This window comes from Hibiscus syriacus, unplaced genomic scaffold (genome assembly GCF_006381635.1).
Source record: "Hibiscus syriacus cultivar Baekdansim isolate YM2019G1 unplaced genomic scaffold, ASM638163v2 tig00110893_pilon, whole genome shotgun sequence".
Classification (NCBI taxonomy): domain Eukaryota; kingdom Viridiplantae; phylum Streptophyta; class Magnoliopsida; order Malvales; family Malvaceae; genus Hibiscus; species Hibiscus syriacus.
Genome location: NW_024062901.1, coordinates 8,942,184 through 8,959,987, shown reverse-complemented (window position 1 = coordinate 8,959,987; position 17,804 = coordinate 8,942,184). Strand labels below are relative to the sequence as shown.

The following is a 17,804-nucleotide window of genomic DNA, read 5'->3' as shown; positions in this document are numbered from 1 at the left end:
AAATACCTTACAAATAGAAGGTAGAATCCAATCCAAGTAAAGAATCATGTTTGTAAAGGCCAATATGAAGAATAGATGAAAGCAATCTATACAAAAGAGGCATTAATTTTGAGGCATGCCCAACCAAGTTGTTTTGAAAAATGAGAAAACGATTTTCAAAGTTTCTCATTAATACTTCTAGAAAATGAAATTTTTGAAAAGTAAGAAATTTCTTACCCAGTAAATTATTTCCCACAAATTTGTAAAACCTCTGGGTCATCTGTAAAACCTCAGGGTAGGATGTTTTTGCATGAAAATGAGAAAGCAATTTTCAAAGTTTCTTATTTAATGTTCTAGAAAATTAAATCCTACGGGTGATTTGTAAAACCTTAGGTCATCTGTAAAACCTCAGGTAGGATGTTTTTGCATGAAAATGAGAAAGCGATTTCAAAGTTTCTCATTTAATGTTCTAGAAAATTAAATCCTCCGCGTGATTTGTAAAACCTCTGTGTCATATGTAAAACTTCAGGCTAGGATGTTTTCGCATGAAAATGAGAAAGCGATTTTCAAAGTTCCTCATTTAATGTTCTATAAAATAAAATCCTTCGTGTGATTTATAAAACGTCCGTGTCATCTGTAAAGCCTCAGGGTAGGATATTTTTGCATTAAAATGAGAAAGCAATTTTCAAAGTTTCTCATTTAATGTTCTAGAAAATTAAATCCTCGAGTGATTTGTAAAACCTCCGGGTCATCTGTAAAGCCTCAGGGTATGATGTTTTATTTCCTAATAATAATAAGTCAGTAGGACGAAAATTTCTTGTCTTTTATCTTTGCTTTATTCTTGTTAACACAAAAATAAGTAAAGAGGGGTAGCTGTCGACAATCATTTCGTCCTGGATTATGTAGTAATATAATTATATTTATTACTTTATTATTATTATTACTATTATTATAATATATATAATTATATTATTAAGTATTATTATTATTATAAAATTATTACAAGACCAGAAGGCCCAATTGTAAGTGTCAAGGCCCAATTATAACAAGCAGATCCAGGCCCAGATTGATCCAGACCCGGGAATACAACCAAACCCGAGGAGGCTCGAACTCGAGAAGATCCGACCTGAGAAGCCCAATACATCCTGACCCGACCCAGAGGCCCAATCTAGTAAAACCCAGTTAGGGTTTCCAACACATCTTCAACTACCGACAATGATCTTAGTCGTTGGATCTAGAAAGATCCAACAGTCTATATTTCTTCTAGAAGAAACCCTAGGGTATCATAACCCTAGGGCTATGTTTGGCCACCGCCTCCAGGTGCTCCAACCGCCTATTGCCATGCCATCGCCACCTCGTAAGAAGATTTCAGAGACACCAGGAGAGCCGCACACGTCGTAGCCCTAGTCACCACCGTAGCTTCGATGACTCATCGAGGGTTCATCATGACGGCCGGATTCCAAGGCCTATAAAAGGCCGATCCTTCAAATAAAAGAGGAACAAGAGCAAACAACTACACCAACATTAATGAAAAAACAGGAAAAGAGAAAGGGAATGAAGCTTACCACATTCGTTAAAGTCTTCAAAAGCCACCAGAGATCGTTGTGTAACCGAGGTAAAACCTTCGGTTTTTTTATAGATCTAGGCTGATTAATAGAGATTTAGAAGAAAGGGGGTTCAGATTCAGTACCAAGAAAAATTGGGTTTCAATTTGGAGTGTTTTCCAAAATTCCAGCCACTTTGAACGGTGGTCGGCGGTGGCTGTCGGTTCCAGTGATCAGCGGTCGGCCGACGACCGACTATCCTTCCGGCGAGGTTTTTTTAGAGAGATATCAGAGCATCTCACCCTTCCCTCTTTTTAGAGAGAGAAATGAGAAAATGAGAAGGGTTAAGGCCCTTAGGGGAATTTTGGTATAAATACCCTTCTCCAAACGACGTCGTTTTGGGGAAGGGTATCTGCATAATTTTGTTAATGGGTAAAGTATACCTGCAGTACTTGATATTTTTGTAAAATTCCATTTTAGTCACTGAATTGATTTTCTATTAATTTTAATTTAGTATTTGTATTTTATTTTATTTCATGTTAGTCCCTACATATGTTTATATATATTTTAGGATAAATTGCATGTTTAGTCCTTATTATTTTTATACTTTATATTTTAATACCAAATCATAATATAGGTTAAATTATACTATTAGTACATAACTTTTGTAATATTTAGAATTAGGATCATAAGTTTTATTACTTTCTAATTTAATCCTTTATTTTTAATACTTTAATTTTAAATATTATTTTATAATATTTCAGATGTTAAATATGTTGCAATAGTAACATAGTATATTGGTATTTTATGTTTTAATCATTAAATTTATTACATATTTGGGTTATTTTATTTTATAAAATGATTATAAATATCTCCTTAACTAATTAGGAAGATATTTTAAATAATTGTTGGTATAATAATATCCCTAATATTTTATCGATAGGATCATAAATTAAAATTAAATACAAATTTGTTAATTTATTGCAAAGATAAATTAATTAATAAACACCGATACCAATTTTGGGCATTGAGGGGGTACTAATCCTTCCCCAAATATAACCGACTCCAAAACTCATTCTCTGGTAAGCAAACCCCGATTGTGTTATTTTAATATCATTCTTATGAATTTTATTAAAATAACAGAATATTTGGTGACCAATCTGACCAAATTAAAAGATTGGTGGCGACTCTACAATTTAGTGTTTTATGTGATTCAAGGAAGATAAACACTTATTTTTTCGAGACTAGTTACACTTAGTTGTACTATTTGCACTCGTCGCCGGGCAGAGAACGTCTTGACATTGTGTAATTGTTTAATAGTTGATGTACTGTACTAAATTAATGTTTGAGTGTGGAAACTGAAGTTAGGATGTGAAATTGGATTATTTCGGAAACCTTGTAAAAATTTAGGTTTAAATCATAAATGTGGAAATGTTAAGAGCTTAAGTGAAAATGTTATGTGAAGATGGATAAAAAGGAACTTGAGTGGTCAATTAGAAGTATTAAGGTCAACATTTATGTTGTGACATGGAAATTGTGTCGAACAAGCATCAGAAAATTTGTTAGGACTTTATTTTCCAAAGTATGCCTATGTTAGTAAGATTATAACATTTGGTTTGAATTTGTATATGTTTAGTAATGATGTTCATTTAGATTGAGTTATTGAAATCAAGATCAAATATTATTAAAGCTAAGAAGAAGCTTAAGGATGAAATAGTAAATTCCAAGGAAGGTTGCAAGCTAAGGACACAGGTGAGTGCAAATTGAAATTGTACTTATTTATCGAACAAACATGGCTTGCAATGAGCCAGTGACATAGTTAATATGGTAAGGAGTGACTCCTAAAATGTTATGTGATTTTTTATGCATGCATGTGCATTTGGTGAGCTAATAGAATTAATGTACAAGTTAAAAATCCAAATTGGTGAAATCTGCTTAGAATTTATGTTCTAGACAGTAAGTTTAGAAAATCACCATAAATTCTAAAAAAATATTAGATATTATTTTTATACCGTTGCACTATTTTACAGTCTAGTTTTGTTTAGAACAAATGGAAACTGATTTTTGGTTTATACCAAAAGATATGAATTTGAATCGATGATAGGTCAGAAAACGGAGCAATAGATTCTACTCAAAACTAAATTTTTGGGTCAAAGCAGAGATAATGATTATTTTGAAGTTACGCTCATGGGTTTTTGTGACCCAACATTGTTTAACGACGATGGGAATAGGACGGGTTTCAATGGGAGGTGCGAATAGTGACCAGCGGCTTACCTTTGTGGCTAACGGCGATGAAACGTTGAAGGTGATGAGATTTGCAAGGAATGACACAAGGATTTGAAGAAATAAAAGGGCCACTGCACGCTGATATAATCAGGGAAAGGAATTTGATTTAGAGTAAAATGGTTTAATTGCATACTTGGCTATTTTATTTTTTAGGGTTCACAAAAAAGGTTTCAAACTTTCTAAACCTATAATTTAGTCACTAATTTCAAATTGTGAATTTATGTCAAAATTTCCCAAATTTTGGGATGTTACAATGTCTATTTACTTCTACCTGTACAAAATAAAACTAGAGGAAAGGATTTTTTTTTGGTTTTTCACTATTTTTTTCCTTCAAATAAACTCTTGTACATGATTACCCAACAATCAATTTTTTAACCAAATAGGTCTCATATTCTTCTCATATCCATATTTTGATTTGGATTTTGACAATTACATAATGTCTATTTTATCCATATGATTCGAATCAATTTACAAAATGGCCTCAAAATAAATCTATAACTGCATTTGATATGACTTAAATCATTAGAAAAAATTAGGTATCACAACTACCGCTCTTTGCTTATTATTTTAAAACAATAACATGGAAAAGAAAAATAATGACCTAATTTGTTTGATCTGATTATAACTCTATCTTCCTTAAGCCAATGTTTTTCTTCAATCTTCTGTTGATTTGTTCTTCCATTTCAATTGAATGACCTACCCTCTAATAAAAAAATCTTCTCACTTGGTTTGCCCCATTCTCATAGATTGAACCTGAAAAAGACAAAATTACCATTGTTAACATGTCTAAAGATTTAGTTCTATTATTTTATTATTTTTCTTTTTTTTTTCTTTTTTTCCTTTTTGATTTTCTATTTTTTGATTCTTATGATATATTTTTGTCAAATATTAAATTAGAAACTTTGAAAATCGCGTTCTCTTTTTATTTACAAATGTCATATGAAAACATCATACCTGAAGATTTTATAAATGACCCAAAGACTTATCATCTTGCTCAAACTTATAGATGACCCAGGGATTTAATCACTAGGTTCATAAGATTTACAAATGGCCTAGAGGACTTACTAATTTTAGAAATAGTCTACTAGGTAACATTGGAAATCATTTTCTTACTTTTCAAAAACTTCATTTTTAGAAAAGATTAAATAAAAACTTTGATAATCGCTTTCTTATTTTTTTTCATAAATATCATGAAAACATCATGCTAGAGGTGTTATAAATTGTCCAGAAGACTTATCATCTTGCTTGAAAGACTTAAATATGACCTAGAGGATTTAATCATCAAGCTCGGGAGACTTATTGATGGCCCAGTGGACTTATTAATTTTGCAAATAGTCTACTAGGTAAAAAATTTTGGAAATTGATTTCTTACTTTTCAAAAATTTCATTTTCGGAAAAGATTAAATAAGACACTTTGAAAATCACTTTCTTATTTTTTTTACAAATATCATATGAAAACATCATGCCCGTAGGTCTTATAAATGACCCATAGGACTTATCATCTTGCTCTAAAGACATACATATGACCAAGATGAATTAATCATTAGGCTCAGAAGACTTTGTGATGGCCCGAAGGACTTACTAGTTTTAGAAATAGTTTACTAGGTAACAAATTTAGAAATCACTTTCTTACTTTTCAAAATTTTCATTTTCTGAAAACATTAAATGAGAATTTAAAAAATTGCTTTCTCATTTTCACAAATATCATATAAAAACTTATTAGTGGTAGAGTAACATACCCTACTTCAAAGAAATGATTCATTTGTGGATTAGGCTCCTCTATTCTTGAAGCTCTGCCACTCTAAACATGTTTTCCTCTATTTGAGGTTTGAATTCGATCTCACCCTGACATCTTTTCATTATAAATCTTCTTTCTGTTAAAAACCTATAAGAAGTATGCATCTATGTATAAAAGCATAAATGCAATTAAGTGTATCGATGTAATGCATTCTTCTTATTCAAATGATTTCATCATGAATGAAGAAATGTTAATTCATCAATCTTCTTCTATCTTTAAATTGGAGACCTAGATCTTCATCTAGGTCATCTTTATGTAGTTAAGTTTGCCAATGTAATCCAAATGATATAGGGACGGGCTTAAAACGAGGATCACTACTCCCTGAAATTTTACCATCATATGAATCTGACTCGTTAAATAAGACTATTTTTTGAAATTGGCTTCAAAACTGAACTACAGCTGTCACCATTTCCTTAATCTCCCCATATAGTTTGTTGATACAAATGGTGATTGTGTGTGATTCCTCAAGCTTAATAAAATCAACTCATTTTAAAGTAGACCTTTGTGCACCTGACATCACAAGATTACTTTATTTCTCTTTTCAAGTAGAAGACTCTTTATCTTTGGCCAAAGCATATATTTTATCCATCATCTTGGATATTTTCTCTCTCATCTATTGTATTTCCTTTTTCTCATTGTTGATGATAGCATATTCTGATATCTATAAAATGTTACCTTTGGATGTAATGTTTTTTTATCTTCTCGAAGCTTCTTCATTATGCCACCCCTTAGCTGTGTTATTATCTATTTGATATGAAACATCTTTTCCATCATGAAAACCTTCTACATTGATGATCACTCACAAATCAACACATTTCGATTATGCCATGATAATGTGATGCAAAAAGGGAAGTGCAACATAGAAATGAATTAGTACAAATACGATAACAAAATAACATGAACTATTAATAAAAAAATAAATTAATGTAAAACATGGTTGCAAATGCTAAAAGGTGTTAATTCAAAAAAATCACTATTATAGATCAACCTTCAGTAGATCATAAGTTTTACTTAAACTAGATAGTCAATTTTACGAGCTTCGTTTTCTTTGTGTCCTTGGTCTAGGCTTTTCTCACGATGATGTATTCTTTATAGTCATTGTTGGACTAATCAAGATGTTGAACCACCTCTTACATTTGATGATGTTCACCTATTGTGATTGTTGGATCTTTAGACCTCCACTTCTATGGGATTCTTCAACAGGGAAGTTGTCTTCATATCTTGTGAAAGATCTTCTCATTCTTGATTCAACTAGCATCTGACTATTTGATATCATCTCGGTTTTTGTCCCCTTCGAAGAGAGTCTTCTATCAGCTTTAAAGGCTCTTTCTTCGTCAATTATCTTCGTTTGTAAGTTACGACCTTACGGATTTGGCTACTTAGTTATGGAACCCTCATCGTTATGAAAACCTTCTAATTTGGTTAATCATTTACGAATTAACACCTTTGATTATGTTGTGAAGATGCAAATACCATGGTATAAATCAAGAAAGAAGAAAACCAAATAAAGTGAGTTAATATCCTAAAATAATAAAAAATATATTTAAAGAATAAAACCTACCCATACATGGTTTAATAGATCCTATCCAAACATGATCTCTACCTCCATGCTTCAGTTTGACAAGTAAAACCTAATAATATATTTTATAGTTCTCATTCTTTATTCTATGAAATTATAATAGCAAGGGTGTTGCGTGTGTGATGTACTATGTTATGGCATGTAAAACTGTACAAGTATGCACAATCGAATATGTAATATAGTAATGAGTGAGTATCATCTCCATAGGGATTAGATGGACTTCGAGTTAGGTTTATGCACTGCTCATAACTAACTAAGTATAGGTGGTATAAACAATTGAGTAAGAATATTGTGGTATATTGTAGTTGTTGAAATGATGTAACAAACAGTAAAGAATTCTAAAGCAAATAAAGTTGAGCACTGGTATGAAATAATACTTGGCAACCTCTCACAAAAAACTACAATATAGATAAATCATTGGATTCACTAAGGATTCATATGCCTTGTCTCTAGAATTGTTCATGTCTTCCATAAGTATACTGCTCGACAAAGTTTGCTAAAGTGTTTTAGGTTATCCTTAATAAGGAACGATAATGAAAATACTAAGAAGTACCTCTTAATTTGAGCTACAACATAATACTATCGACTAAGTCCTACACTTTTTAGTCGTTGAAACCATTTTCTTATCTCTAAGGTGAGTTAGAGCTTTGCTTCCCATCTTAGCTTCATTGTTCACATCGATCTAGCCTAACTCTCTCGATATTAAGCATCAAACTTAGAAACTGGCTAACTCTCGAAAGCTCTTACAAGTCTGGTATTTAAACATTTAAACAACAAACAAATCAAGTGTTATACCTTAATTTTGCCCGGGTCAACATTGGTTCCTCTCCTCCACGTGAGCAGTACCAATTGGTCCCAACCCAGCATCGTCACCAATTGAGAATTTCATCTTAACAACTAGAACAGTCATACGAAACAGAAAGGAGAGATTAGTAAGATTAGGATTTTTTTATTTTTACTATAAGAAAAATGAGGTTCCCCCGATATTTAGGGGGAATTCAGTGTAAAAATACAGATAAGGGGATCTTTTTTTATAGAGAAAAGAGAAACCATGTCACAGCAAGAATTCCCCATTGTATTCGAGAACTCAGTAAAAAAAACTAAGATCATTTACAAAGGTATGGTGATTTCCTTAAACAATATCATGCAACTATTTTCTTTATTTGTTTTTCTCGAAGCAAAATAAAAGAGTAAATAGGTTAGAGTTTTTTTGGTTACCTTGTTCGTCGGTTCTCATCAGAGTGAGGGAGTGTCATCATCATAAAAGTGAGAAATTAGAGGGTTCAGAGGCCTATTCGGCTGTTTGGGGTATTTGCATATCGTTCTAAGGTTGTTTTCGGTGGTTGGAAAGAGGTTTGAAAGTTGATTTACAACTTTAGGTTTCTTGAGATTCGATCGAAGGGTTAGAAGAGGATAGGAGAGGGTTTAGGTTTTATTTTAGGCTAGATTTGAGTTCGACCAACCATCATTGGTGGTGGTCGGAGAGGCGAAAGATGCTTATTTACGTCATAGAGGGTTCGGTCTTTGGTGTGAGAGGTAGAAGAAAGAGCTGACGTTATAGTTCTTCGGAGTTTTAGACTCCGTTGGTCGAAGTGACGAGTGACTACAGTCGAGTGAAGAGTGGCCACCAAGGTATGGTGGTCGACAGGCCGGTGGAGATGAAGGCTCTGGAAAGGGTTTCGACCGAAGGGGAAGAAAGGGGGAGAGTATAAGAGCTGAATAAGCGGGTGTTGGGTGTAATTTGGGATTAGGGTTAGTTTAAACTTAGGTTAAAGAATATATATTAGAGGTTTTAGGTTAATTAGTATTTAGTCACTGAATATTTTGGGCAAATTAGGTTTTAGTCCCTATAGGTTTAGCACTTATTTACATTCTAGTCACCTGAAGGGTTAGTTTTCGAATTTTTCCTTTTTATTTATCCTGATTTTGTAATTTTCCAAATTTAGATTTCAGTTATAGTTTTTGGGTTATTTATGTTTAAGTCTGTTATATTTATGTGTGTTTTTCCCATTTAAATCCATGTTTTAATTCTTGATTTATGTATCTAATTTTCACTTTATTTTAATTTAGTCCTTAATTAAGCTTGCGAATAAGTTGAATCTAATCCCTGGTTGATTTTGTGTTTCTTGTTTTAGCCTCTTGATTATTCAATTAGATTAAATATTAATTAGAACTAAATTTTTATGGCATGGTAATCAATTAGATTAGTTTTTTTTTCTTTTAGATTATTTCAAATAAATGAATATTTTTATGTATGCCTTGAAATGTTTTTAGGTTACTAGATTTTTAGAATTGATCCCTAGGATAGATAACATCTCTTTTAAATAATTATGGTTAATTAGAGCCTTATTTTAGGTTTAGTCTCTATCATTGATCAGTGTTTTTTTTAAGTCATTTGCTTTTTAAGTTTTTTTTTTACATTGAATCTTTAGATTTAGGTCGTAGATATTTTTTGTCATAATTTAGATTATTTTATCTTTTGGATTAAGTCCTTAAATCCAAATTTATTTTAATTTTGTCCATTGTTAGGATTGCTTTCTTTATTTAGTTGTTTATATTTATTTTGCATGTTGATGTGTTTACATATGTGCCAGTTTGCGAATGATTGATTTACAAATCACATGACATTATTTTGCATGATATGCATGATATCCTCACGATAACTCTCATATTAAATAATTGGATTAAGGGTAATAGCTTTCATTTTAAAATCGTTATGAGGTGCTTGACTTAACTTATTAGAGAGCCACTTCCGGTGATTTTAAACTGAAAGTGTATCCCAACAGTAAAACCCAAAAAAATGACTCCTCACCTAAAAATTGGGAATGAGAGAATAAGAAATATTCTTGATTTAAATTCTTCGAGAAAATATTGTTAGAACTTATTTAAGATCTGATCTCGATCTATTTAAATAATCGAATATCATTCTTCTTTCTAAAAAGGATTGATAATTTTAATTTAATATGTTTTGGTGCATTTGAATATTGTGATGGAACTGTAATATTTCTTTATTTCGATTGGAGTAAGAATTGATTGCCTCAAGGTATGAGGGGTTGTTTTCTTCTCGATAGGAAATAATTAAATATTATTAGTTTCATTTTAAAATTCATAAAGTGTTGTTTTATGGGATCATAAATTAAATTAAATTTGAACTTGTAAATTTCGTTGCAAAGACAATTAATTAATCAACTAGGTACCGATTTAGGACATTGTGGGGGTGTTAATCCTTCCCCACGCCTAACCGACTCCCGAACTCGATTTTTGGTAACTTATACCTCAAATTTGTTATTTGAATTAAAATTGATATTTTTATTAAAATAACAACATACGTTTTTGGGTGCCCAATCATATACTAATCAAAGATTGGTGGCGACTTCTCAAACTTTATGTTTTTATTTTTAAAGGGATCTCAAATTTTTAGAAACAAGAGGTTTTTTAAATAAATTACTTTTTAATTAAAAATTAACTAAAAGAAAAAAAATGTGGTGTGTAGTTAAAAAGAAAAAAACCATTTCGACAGCTTGACGACTCAACTGGGGACTTTTTTTAGAGAGTCGGGCCGATAGTCGATTAATTAATTGTTTTTGCAAATGAAAATTACAAGTTTGTTCTAATTTGGTTTTTGATCCCTTGTTCAGTGGTAAATAATTTTTTTTGTATTTTGATTTATAATTGGATTAACCACTAAAAAGTTGTAATAACTTGTTTGCTAATGTTTTAAGATTAATTGTATGTTTTCAAAGGAATTTGAGATTTGTATTTTTCTGATTGTGTTGTTTTTTGCTTTTCTTACACACTGCACAGTTTGCATTCATAACATGAGATAAAACCCCGCTCTTTCCAATCTAAGTAGGAGTGAGGAACTACTCCCTCGTGTGGTTTTCACCTCCGCATGGGATAGTGGATCATTCCTGGAGCTCACGCCTTATTTTCTTCGTGATGGTATTCACCTCCACACGAACATAAGGAGCTGTGTTCCCTCGAATTGAACTTGATCCAAAAACCTATGATGGGCCAGGATTGACGGTTTGATAGCCCAAGGGGTACCGACAAGGACAATTCGAGAACCTATTACTTTAGAGCAGAACCCAACGTATAGTGAACCTAGAACCCGAACCTAGGTAGAGCCTAATCTGAACCTTAAGAGTCCCGTGAGGATGGTACATAAGGAAAAGCTTTTTAAGTCATTTAATTTCGCTTTCTGAATAAATGTATGCGAACTAGAAATCATAAGGTTAGGTTTATTTTTCTCGAATAAGCATGCAAATTAGATAGCCTGAGGTTAGGTTTTTCATATTCAAACAAAGTATGGGGTAGATATCATGTTTGGGTAGGATCTGATAAAGCATGATTGAGTAGCCAACATGTGAGGGTAGGATTCATTAACAAATTATTATCTATGATTAATTGCTTTATGTTTACTAACTGATTTTCTTTTGTTTTTTCTTTATTTTATTTTTGCATTGTACTATCCATTCTATAGTGTTGATTTGTGATCGATGTCCATATAGAATGCTAGTAATATAGAATGAAAAGTTCAAAAAGTGGTTGAAGATAATGCAAATGTACTAAGATGGTCTGAACAGTACCAGCTGACCAATGGAGATAGTTTGATGCCAGGATACATATCAGATTTGTTTGCTTACACCCATATAAATGTACGCCAGAACGATCTGAGCGAGCTAAAAGAAATTTGGGGAAGTTGGGAAGTAGTTGACAAGAAATTGTTTTATCAGTTATATGACGATATCTCTTATCTCCTAGATGTTCCAATTGACCGAAACCTATTTAGAGCCCTTGCACAATTATGGAATCCCACTTATAGTTGCTTTACTTTTGGTAGAGTGGATCTGACACCTACCATAGAGGAGTATCGAGCATTGATCCGTTGTTCGAGGTCCCAAATGGACAGAATAACACCAAATTAACAAACACTCATTCTTTAAAGAAGAAATTACTCTTGATGATGGAAACAGTGAATAATAGGTTGTTAGAAACATCAAGGAAAGGGGACAATGCATCTCACTGACTACTCTGAAAGAAGTAATTGATCGTCATCCTGACAAGAGGAAGAAGTTTGATTTGTTTACTTTAAGAATTTAGGGGCTTGTCATTTTTTCGAAGGTACTGGGGTATGTAGATGTATCAGTTATCAACTTGTTTGAGAGATTAGATAAGCAAATAGATCCTATTCCAGCCATTTTAGCTGAGACGTTTTGTTATTTGCGTTCTTGTAGACGAGAGGGAAAATGACGCTTTATAGGATGTGTACCTCTCCTACTATTATGGATCCTTAGTCACTTAAAGCATGTTGAAAGAGCACCACGACGAGTGTTTTTGGATGGGTTTTCACCTTTGAAAGATTTCCTCTCTAGATAATGGCCTGGGGGTTTTACTGAAGAAAAATGGATGGTTATTTTCAAGGATATCAAGGATGGTGATATATTTTGGTAAGCTTCGTGGAATATCTCCTCAGATATATTATACATATGTGGAGAATAAGAATGGGTTCCTTTGCCAAGTATTTGGGGTTCTATAGAGTATGCACCTTTGCTAGTTTCTAGGTAATATGGGTCAAGGCAATTCATTCCAACAATATGGGATTTGTCAGGGTCAGAGTATGCATTCAAAGGAGAGCAATACAAGAGTAAAGTTAAAGGGGTTGCTGATGTATGGAAACAGACTCATCTTGTGAATCTCTTCACATTTGATCTCAAGTTATCTCAGCAGTATGAACAATGAAGAAGTAATCGAGTAAATGATAGAATCCCAATGGTTAATCATGAAAATATTCAGCCTATGGAAGAACATCTGAGAGTGGTGCCATCTCTGTTAGAGCTAGTTAAGCATGACTTTGAGGCAGAAAGAAAGCTATGGAGAGGAAAAGAGCTAGATATTGACATTCAAAAGGGTCGAGCTGTTCAAATTGAAAAAGTGGAGAAGCAACTTTGACGTGACTTTGACAATCTTCAACTATCTTACCAACGAATGGTAAATGCCCAGATAGTTGCCCGCTCAAGTAAATCACCTACTGAATAGAGACAAGAAGTGGCGAGCCTAAACAAAGAATCCGGAGAGAGTAAAGAAGAGCTCAAACAAAGTAGGCATCAAGTTATGATTATGTCAAAGGAAAAAAGTTCTCTAAAGTAATGATTACAAGAGAATCATTCCCAAAATAAGAAGCTGAAAGGGAAGATCTCGAGTTTAGAGGCTGCATTACGATGATACCAAAGCCGAGAAGGTAGCTCGAGCCGTGGAGATGATGAAAGTCTGAAGAAACAAGTGAACGAGCTTGAGGCTATGGTTCAAAATTTTTCAGAGACGAGCAAATGAGCTTTCGATAGTTCCTTACGAGGGGGTTATATAGTGGCGTTATCGTTGGGGCAAGCTCAGTCGAGAGTTAAACAAATAGACTACCTCCTCGCTAGTTACCTAGATCATGCTCAAGGAATAGCTCAATATTCGGTCACCCTGTCTTAGGAAGTTGCTGCTGTAAGTGAAGGACTGGAGTCCGAGACTGAAGAATCCTAGAAGATTATGGAACTGCTGGCACATGTGCAACAATTAGGAGCAGTAGTGTAGATCTATCTGTGATATGTTTAAACCTTGTAATTAAACTTCATTCCTAATATAAAATGTTGTTCTAAGGAGTCATTCCAGGATCAACACCCTGTATTTTGCATACGCATTTTTACTTTTTGCAATGCATCTTAATTTCTCCATCGCATTTTTATTCATTCATAGTCATGTATTTCATATTCATTAATAAAATATCAACATTAACAAAAAGATTATGTGAAGAAGCTTTGAAAGAAAATTGAAGTTACCCTGAGCGTAATTATAGAAAGATAAAAAACAATGAATGAAATATTAGCGCGTGTTAGTAAGATCAAGGGAATCCAAGAACAACTCATAAAGACCCAACAAGAAATGATTGATAAAGCATGGAAGTTCCAAGTTGAATCCCAAGAACATATGTCCAAGTTGATGAACATGATGATTACATTAATATATGGGGAGAAATCGTTAAAGGACCCTATTATCCAAGAAAAGATGAAGATTTTGAGTGGAAATCAGAATGTTGATTGTGTAGCCAATGTGATGACATGATCAAGAGCCCCCACAACCGTAAAAGAAAAGAAACAGCTATTTGTTCGACCCGACCAAATAAAGTCTCACGATCGAGAAATACTCTGATAAATGTTCCAAACTTCTATCTCAGATTTGTATCCCCATTTGATTAAAGGTCAATACCTCATACCTAGGCCAATGAAAGTGAAACCAAACCCTTCTGCCCATAGCTATGATCAAGATAGTGTCTGTGATTTCCACTTGGGGGCATCTTGGCATTCTACGGGGAATTGTAGTCCGCTGTTAAAGGAGATAGAGATACTTGTTGAAAATGAGACGTTGACACAAGAATTGGTAGAAGAGTGGATGACGGGCACGATTAAGGTATCAAAGCAAAATATGAAACATCTGTTTGAATCAAGTGCCACTACATTAGATGAGTAATGGGGTATCCTAATTAAGAAGAAATCATTTCATCCCTCGTGAGGCTTTATTCCATTTACAACATCTTGTTTAATTTTTTTTTTGTCTTTTCTCAGCTTTTTTGTAAGGATATTTAAATGAATCTATGCTACTTTAAAGATGGTGAGCATTAAATCAAATTTACAACTTGAAATTCTTTGAATATCAATTGAATTAAAAACTATTTAAATCATTAGAGTTATAAGTCTTTGACAAAGTGACGCGATTGAAAATTGATAAAACAAGGACCCTGGACCTTACCCCCAGAAGATACGCTAGAACACCATACCCTTATATAGCAGGGACCGATATAGCCTTCTCCTCTCATAAGGGAATGAACAAGAGGCTTGGTATTCAAGTATGCATAGGAGCAGACAACATGGGGCATCTCTTGTGTTCGACATTACAAATCTGACTAGACCACACATCTATTGAGGATGTTCAATGATGATCTTGATCTTTACAGATGGAATAGTCAAGTAGGTGAATCTAGTTTCGGTCAATTGCTTGGAAATTGAACTCTAAATATGAGATTTTTTTACTTTCAACAACGCCTAGACTATAACAAGTTTTTCTTGACAAACTTAAGAAATTGAATCCATATACCCAGAATTTAATTATGTATGTATACAATAAAGTTGATCTATTCCACTAAAGCTATTGGTTATAGAGGAAACTCAAAAGCTCTGGCTTTATGAATAGATTGCATTCAAACCATGACATTGTTCGGGTACTTAGCAGTTCGGTGTTTGTTCCACTACAATTGTTAAGTCGAAGACTTTGTGATGAGCTAGCCCGATACAGACGTTATAATATATATATATATATAAGTGAATTTAGCTATCCAAACAATGGCAAATTAATCAAATTATCTAAATAAGGAGTTTTGGTAAAGATGGACTAAGGGAGTTAAGGAACATCTGTTATAGTCAATTTCACACGAGCACTTAGGAATTTCATTTTCAGATCGACATTTCTGCACTACCTTTGTTAGAGGAATCTACAAAGCTTGAACAAATGGAAGATTTCATATAACCGAAATAGAAGTGTTCTAGAAAGTCTAGTAATTGATTATGCTAGTTGCGTCATTTTGTCCGCATCCGATTAAAAAACCAAGTCAAGAAAGAGGGGCATGTCACAATGTTCACGAGCATCAAGAAATAAATGACATTTTGGTGGCCGAAACCTTAGAAAATAAGAAGCCAACCTGAAGCCAACCCATCAACTTTGATACTTGTCAAAGAATTATAACTTTGAAAATATTAAAAGAGTTGTTGATTCCTTTGACATTCTTAGAACTCATGTTTATGATTTGATTTAATTGTGAGCCTGAATTAAGGGGAAATACTTTAAAAAATTATTATATTCTAAAATAAAATAAAGAAAGAAAAAACATTCTCAAACATGACAGTCTCAAATATGAAAGGTCCTTGAAGCTGGTAAGGCTCATTCTACCTCTATTGAAGAAAGAATAAACGATTCCAGAATAATGAAGCATTCCACAATCCTAAAATCAAATTGTCCGAGAGATCAGAAGGATTGGAGAATATAAATTGTAACATTTCCTTATGATGTTATCGGTTATTCATTGAGAACCAGATGATTACCTTATTTGAAAGGGGAACATATCCCAGCTCATAGAAGAATGCAAGAGTGAGACCAGTCAATAATGAAATTTTATCACTTAAGTAGGGATGAACTATGAGAATACCCACTTTGGGGCATGGCCAAACCCATATCATGTTGATATGACAAGATTCAGACCAAGAAGATGTTGAGAATGAGCCTCATAAGGTGGAGTGTTAAGGGAAAAACATAAATTTGAGCAGAGATTACCTTGTAAAGTAAACCACTTGAGTATTAATTAAGGGTAGAGTACCAGAAAAACAAACTCTGACAGTGTAATTGAGTCAAGGATAGAAAGGGGGATCAGGGCCATATTTTCGACCATAGCAAGAACTCAGGAGAGAAAAAACTTCCTTCAAAATAAAGATAGAAAACAAAGATGACACAAAGATAGAAGATGATCAGATGTCTCTTCAAAAATGCAAGATTGAAATTATAAGTTACTACACTGATATCCGAAGTAAACCCTGGAGAGAAGTGATCAAGTGGAAGAAGACCGAGTTCCCCACTTTGGAATCAAAGAAAATTGTCACCATTTATGCATTAATGAGAACATCATTTTCATAAAAGAAAATTTATTACATTACATTCGTATTTTACATATAAATGCATGTTTTTTATAGATCTTCCAGTGAAAAGAGAAGATTCATGATGTCAAAATCCCAGTAAGTTGAAAGATTAAATCCAAACCTCAAATATAGGGAATCATGTTTAGAGAGGGAGGACCTGAAGAATAAAGGGCCTAATCCACAGAAGAAGCATTACTTTGAAGTGGGGACTATCAGATGTAGGAGAAAAGTAAAGATTTTCATGTATAGAGAAACTAATCAATAGATTAAAAGGACCTACAGATGCGGGATTGGGGAAAATCAAACGTGGAAAGTTTCATATTCAGAAAGCAAACCATTTCGTTGAAAAATGATAGAATATATTGAAGGAAGTGTCCATCTTTAGTGATGTCATTCTTGACTTTATCATGAGGAGAAATCAACCTTTTAGTGGCGTTGTTATTGACTTTCTCGTGGAGAGAAACCAATCTTTCAGTGTTATCTTCCTTGACTTTTTCGTGAAGAGAAGTCAATATTTAGTGATGTCATTCTTGACTTTCTCGTGAAGAGAAGTCAACCTTTTAGTGGTGTTGTTCTTGACTTTTTCGTGGAAAGTAGTCAACCTTTTAATGATGTCACTCTTGACTTTCTCGTGAAGAGAAGTCAATATTTAAGTATTATCAACTTGACTTTCTCGTGAAAAGAAGTCAATCTTTTAGTGTTGTCTTCTTTAACTTTCTCGTAAAGAGGAGTCAATCTTTTAGTGTTTTCATTCTTGACTTTCTCAAAAAAAGAAATCAATCTTTCAGTGTTATGATTCTTAACTTTCTCAGAAAGTGGAGTCAACATTTTAGTGATGTCATTATCAATTTAACTTTCTCGTGGAGAGGAGTCAACTTTTCAATAGATGC

The 17,804-nt window shown here is 33.2% G+C and overlaps 1 long non-coding RNA gene across 1 annotated transcript; it reads right to left on the bottom strand.

Annotated features, from left to right (window-relative positions):
• Positions 1-6,549: 6,549 nt before the first annotated feature.
• Positions 6,550-8,925, bottom strand: LOC120145224. The gene is made up of 3 exons (XR_005518109.1): positions 8,405-8,925; positions 7,982-8,083; positions 6,550-7,051 (listed from the first exon to the last, which is right to left on the bottom strand). It is a non-coding gene; the product is annotated as an uncharacterized LOC120145224 (long non-coding RNA).
• Positions 8,926-17,804: the final 8,879 nt, after the last annotated feature.